Here is a 7,203-nt window from a genome sequence, read left to right as displayed (position 1 = left end):
AGTTTAATACATTACAGGGATCGCGTGTAACATAATATGTATACGTACTATATTACAATACATGCCAATAAGCTTAAACGGTGCATCACTTTTAAAGAAATAAATGCTGCTTTAAATGAATATAAATTACCTTAGATTATTCTATTAGTCTTCATCTTTCTCCATCATGTCTTTTTCTTTTTCCTACATTCGATCAATTTTCAATATTCGACCATATTGTGTCTTAAAGTTTGTGTATTTTCGAATGATAAAATTTTCAAGAAATCATCCAAACATATTGTACTACACATTAAGATAATACATCATATATAATGTACATGTGACTAAAGAATTATGAGAAGGATAAACAAACTCAGCATGATAATGATATATAGTAATTACCTCGATTCCAGATAAAACTACATCCGTTAAGTAAGCATATTAATCTGGATTCATTTATTGTACATATAATAGAAAAAGAAAAGATATGAGGTATCCATCCTGAATACAAAATCAGTAAATGCACAGCAAAAAAACAAAAAAACAACAAACAAAAAAACAACAAACAAAAAAACAACAAACAACGCAAAGCAAAGGAACAGCGCTTTTATTGCCGTTCTTTATCTCAAAGTCACAAGAGGCCATCAACACCAAGCATAAACAACAACATCTCATCGCTCTGCAAGTTTTTACCGTTAAACGTTAAGTTAATTACAAACTATTGCATTAGTTTCAACGCTGGAGGAAAGAAACAAAATTAAGAATACACACTACTTGTAGATTACAGATGATAGAGAGCAGGCTAAATGTCCAACTATGGATAGCAATGTGTTTGTGTTATATAAAATAGACTCGGTAATATTTCGTTTGCCTATTTTCTTATTTTTTTTTAAATATGTGTTATGGACATTGTACGTGTACGAGACATAATCTTTTTGTGCTGTTTATGGTGTAAATGCTTAAAATCTACCTTAACTGTAGACTCGGGAACAATGTTTCATGTTAGGGATGAGCTGCGTAGTCATCCAATATAATTTATCATTATTTTATAAAAAAAAAAAACACTTTTGTTTACTGCTATAATGGATAATATGAGGGAAGGCGCTACCTTAAATGCCAGCTTAACAATGTCCTATATATTGATTGGTTGTTGGTTGTTTAACGTTCAGTGGCAAATATTTCATGCATGTTCAGAACGAATGTCCAAGGCTTCATTTACGTATTGTTTATGTCTAAAATAAAATTATAAGCGCAGATGGAAAATGCTATTTTTCCTGAAAAAACATTCTGATTCCCAAATTGATGAATAAAAAAGCATAGGACAAAAACATATTTTGAATCCAGATCTTTACCAAAAATGATTTTATCTTTCAGATATATGCAAAATAAATTTAACTTTTATATATCTAAAAACATAAAAACTTCCCAAACCGCACATGTCAGTCTGTACACAGTATATTTTTAGGTGATAATAAGGCTGTATTTGCCAATTTGTTATGAAAAACCTTAATACTAGTGTTAAATTTTGACTAAATAATTTTAAATGATAGCGCTTCAGTAAAAAAAATCTGACTCGAATAAAAAAACCATTTGTATTTCTGATCATCTTCAGTTTGTGAGTTCTACATCAATATCATGTACTATATTAAATTCAGAGTCGGTTTTATGTCATTTCTTGCATATATTTTTTGTGTTACATGTACAAAATGTAGCTTACTTTTTAAGTTCTTATATGACAGCAAAATAAAATTGAGAATGGAAATGGGAAATACAAGCATGTAAAAAATTGCTTTAAATGGATTTCCATGAAATTTTAATAAGAGGTTCAATACACAAAAGGATATAAGAATTGATTTTGGGGTTAAAGTACAACATAATTGGGGGTATTTTTTTTTTAAATTTTGAGGTTTTCTTCCAAAATTACCTTATTTACATTAACCCCTTCCTATTCCCATCGGTACTCTGGTACCGATAGGCTATATTTTTGGGTAACTAGCTTGCGCAAAGTATTGAATCTTTGACATTTGTTGACGTACATAAGTGGTTGATGGCTCAAATCAATCCCCTGTATCACAGCTGTGTGATTAGTGGTGCCTAAAACTTCTTCCGAGTACGGTTTGGTATCAAATCGCCCCTAACGGACAACGTTTTCTCCTGTAAAAAACGTGTTTTTTTTTTAATTTGAACACAATATTTCCGTAGAGTATGGGAAAATAAACTGATGATTTTAGGGGCAATATGACTTTTGTTTATTAACTACGCCGTGTATTTTTGAGTGAAACTATTCAAAGTATGATTAAAACTTGAACTCAAGTGAAAAAAAGTGATTGAAAGTGTACCAACGCAATCATTTACTTGAAATGCACTCTCAATGTGTGGTAATTTCTTTCCAAATTAATTGAAAAAAAGACAAAAAAGACAAAAAGTCATGAATTTTTTTTTTTCGAAGTTGAAATAGATGTAACAGAACATTGTTTCTGAAGTGCCTGGTTATGGAAATGTCGAAAACACTTTTGTTCAAATAAAGAAACCGGTAAAAGTCTAGAAAAACATGGCAGACTAAAGTATGATATCATCCTATATTTGCTCAAAATAATGGGTTTTACAACAATTCTATGTTATATCGAGACACAATTTCTATACGAAAACAGTAAACAGGCTGATTATTTGATTACTTTCACTTCGTTCGTTAATGAAAGAGTTAAGTATTAAAATTTCGATATGATAAACTGGCACTCCCGTGGTTCAGTGGGAAGCCGCACTAGCCCGCAGTAGGAAGATTGCATGTTCGAACCTCAATGCCGGAGGTGAAAAAATAATTTCCTATATTAAATGAAACTTACATTGTATTTAACTTTACTTTCAATTTCAAAAAGAGGGTGATGAATACACACAAAACTCAACTTAAAAACTATGTTTGTATGTTTTTAAAGAATTACGCCCCCCCCCCCCCCCTTAAACTAAAACATCATAGGCCCAAAGCACCAAAGTAATTATTGGTAATTCATTGAATCTTAACTTTCAAAGTCAAAATTCTATGTGCTGCTTGAAAAACATAATTTAAGCTAAAATTTGTGTCAAAGAAAAGATTTTTGACGAAAAAACGGCTGAAAACCGTTATTTTGCATGTTGCGGGCATCAACGTTTGGAGGGCATGTAGCACGTATTTCTTCCAACTATACCATAATGGTAACTTTTCTGTGTCTATCAGACTTAGGACATTGCTTTGACACTAAAACTTTATGCTATTAGCCATTATAAAAGTCTCCACACGACCTTTTTCGGAAGACTTTTGTATTTTTTTGACTTTTTTTTCGCAAGTCACGTGACTTTTGGACAGATAACACGTGACTTCAAAATACAACATTTCTGATATATAATATTTTTTGAAATATTTTATCAATTATCTCTCAAATGGACCTTAAACGACCTTTATGTAAGCCTCAGTGCGAATGCTATAGGCGATTGAACTTTGATAGTGTCTTTCCATAAGTTTACGTCGAATTTAGCGGAACGTGAAAGGGTTAATTATACTCATCTAGTATATAATTTGTCAGGAGATGCACTCAACATGGGGTGTTTTAAATATTTTATCTGTAGTCTGTGCATTTTTCCTATGATGTACATGTACTTCTTGATAATGTTGATGTGAGTATCATGATAAAGAAAAAATATTAGGTAACCATAAGTATATATTCACAATTGACATGCACCAGAGCGAGAAACGGATCTTCTTTCCCTTTAATTCCAAAAATTCCACATGATTTTTTTTTCTCACAGAAACACATGAGTTATTTGGTAAATGAAACATTTGTCAATGTTTGAAACTTTCAGTAATAAAAATTCAGTTTAGCTTGTTTGAATGTTTCACTGATTGTGTGAAAATTTTAACAGCAATGTACAAAACACTTAAAAAAAATTGCATTCTCTGCAGAATTATTGATAACTTTCCTCACAATAAATTCATAAGGACATAGAACTAACATATTGTCCATGCTATTCTGATCTGAGTTTTTGATCTGAGTTTTATACATACATATACTGCCATGGCTGTGCTGTTTCAAGTTGTCTTCTTTTTTTGATTTCTTGAGAAGTATTTGTTTAACCTGTTCAGTCACTTTAAAGTGTTACAATTCTTATTTAGACGCAACACATTAATAGTGACCAAAAAGGTACTGCTTTCACATGAGAGAAGCTAGAAAAGATTAAATGTACACATTTTATATATTTTGGAAGGACTTACTACATGTATCATATGAAATTAAGGAGATATGTAGTTAGAGACTTCTGCTGAATAGAAATATATGGGTCTAACTGCTACCTGTTTTCAAATTAGTCCATATTGAAGTTTAAAGGATCCAAAATTAAAATACGTTTGATTTCAACTGACATAAAAAAAAAAATGTGTTATTTATATGCTCAATATACATCTGCGGTCGTATCAGGCTGTGCATGGCAAAGCATTTTATTGCCTTTAGGTTTGTACTTTTTTGTTTGTTTTGGTCATGAAAATAAATTTGTAGTTCTGTTGTGAAGTTGCTAACATGAGAGTGCCCAAATTGCACCTATATTGTGAGTTTTTTTCACCAACTTTTTTTATGAACCAGACAAAAGTTTATTCTGTGCTTATTTTTTAGACTATCCTTGTTTACAATATAGTTACACGGTTTCCAATTTAATTTTGAGTTCATCAATATTCATTGAAAAATGGGTTTCAACTGACTTCCAAACAATCCATGATTCTGTAATGAGGTCAGTATCAAATTCCATACATATTTCAAATCCTTAAAACTGGAATTAAACAGATGTTTTGTTTTATTTCTCCAAATATTTCAATAAATTTGACATTATTCCATGCTTAAACTTTTATGTTTTGAAGAAAATGATGCTGGTAACAAATTTAATTTACTCATTTTAAAAAGATGATAATTAGATAACTTCACATGGTGATACATGAAAGAAAACTTGTAAGATTTCCACAGCTTTTTTGTTGTTGAATAACTCCACATGGTGAAAGAAAACTTGTAAGAATTTTGCATTTGCTTTTGGCTAAAAAGGTGCAATTTGGTTACTGAGTGCAGTTTTGGTACTGTAATGTTATATAACCATAAGTGTGTATTGCTAAATAGGTTCAAATGTGAACCTGATAGTGATATAGTGATAAAGTACTTGGTAGAGTGAAAATGTTTTTTGATCAGGTTTAAACTGATGCATAAAATATACAGGTGAATGTTGCAGCTTGAATTTTTAAGGATGTAGCCCACAAACATGATAATCTCCCAAGTAATGTATGCCCTGTCATGTATATATACCTATCAAAGTCATGGTATTATCATGGGTTATCATATTATATAATTAACTCCCATCTTCCCATAAATCTAATTTTGGACAATATGGGAGCATACAATATATAGTCTGTACTTAAATGTTCTACTCAGACTCAAGTCTCCTTTTATAATTGAACTTAGAGAGAGAAAACAAAACAGTTTCCATCTCCTGGGACTGTATCTATTAAAGTGATCTATGTGACATTATCGATGAAAAGATTTGTTGAGAGTTTGCCAAAGGAAGTCATGAAAATAAATTTGTAGCTATGAAGTTGCTAACATGAGAGTACCCAAATTGCACATTTATTGTCAGTTTTTTAACCAACTTTTTTTAAAAACCAGACAGATTATGAATTATGAGGGGGGTACTGTTAATCATAAGTTTTGAATTAGTCTGTGGGTTTCATGACTTACCGTGATCACATTCAACAGTATAACCAACGGTCATTATCCCTCTTCTTTGATACGGGGGATTATGTGGCAGGTGAACATAAGTAGTCATGGTCAACCACAACCAGTGCACCGGAGTTTACCCCGCATGCCCATTATAAAAAAAATCCGAAATGTATTGCTTGCAGAGTTTTTCACTGTGTTCCCATGACTGGACAGAACTTTTACACTAAATATGTAATCGTTTACTATGAATTTGTGACTTTTAAATGCAGTACCTGTGATTATTTAGGTAATTTGTTTTGACCTCACTGATAATGGAATGTTGAAGCAGACGAAACATGGCGTCAGATGTTGTTGTCCTAACTTCGGTAATTTCCGTGGTACAATAAAATTTAAATAAACTACGCAAGTTACAAAATTTCACAATTCTTTGTTTGTTTTAACAAATCAAAATTTATGTCGTATTTAACATCGAATGTGTTCCGTTCTGCCTGTTTTTACAAGATCGCGATAGAACGAGAATTTTGGCAGCCATTAAAAAAAATAATCGTACGAGATTTAACGAGAGTGACGAAACTTTTCAGATGGGTCGTCTAGAAAGAGTTATCGTTCTTTGTCCCAAAACGATGCTTCTACCATAAGTGCCAGCATAGCTGGCATAATATGAAGAAGGCGCTACCTTAAATGCCAGCTTTATACTAAGACAATGTCCTATGTACTGATTGGTTGTTTGTTGTTTAGTGGCAAATATTTCATGCATGTTCAGAACGAATGTCGAAGGCAACATTAACGTATTGTTTATGTCTAAAATAAAGTTCAGATAGAAAATGTTAAGGGAACAAAAATAGAACTCGAAAAGGCATAAGGGTTATGCTGTTTTTCCTGAAAAAAAATTCTGATTTAAAAAATGATGAATAAAAAATCCGTTCAAGCATAGGACCAAAAAAATATTTTGAATCCAGATCTTTACCAAAAACGATTTTATCTTCCAGATATGCAAAATAAATTTAACTTTTATATATCTTAAAACCTTAAAAACTTCCCAAACCACACATGTCAGTCTGTACACAGTATTTTTTAGGTGATAATTATTATTAAGGCCGTATTTGGCAATCAATTTGTTATGATAAACTAAATAATTTTAATATATATCGCTGAAGGGCTTCGGTAATAAAAATCTGACTCTAATAAAAATCATTTGTATTTCTGATCATCTCCAGTTTGTGAGTTCTACATCAATATCATGTACTGTTAAATTCAGAGTCAGTTTTATGTCATTTCTTGCATATATTTTTTTTGTATTACATGATACCGCTTACTATTCAAGTTCTTATATGACAGCAAAATAAAATTGAGAAATACAAGCATGTCAAAAATTTGCTTTCGAGTAATGCTTAATCATGTCATAGTTGTTTTCAAGAAGACACATTTGGTTTCAGACAATAACTTAAATTGAGTATAAGTTAATGGATCTCCATGAAATTTCACTAGGAGGTTCAATACA

The sequence above is a fragment of the Mytilus trossulus genome, chromosome 9, assembly GCF_036588685.1.
Source record: "Mytilus trossulus isolate FHL-02 chromosome 9, PNRI_Mtr1.1.1.hap1, whole genome shotgun sequence".
NCBI lineage: Eukaryota > Metazoa > Mollusca > Bivalvia > Mytilida > Mytilidae > Mytilus > Mytilus trossulus.
This window is presented reverse-complemented; position numbering follows the sequence as displayed.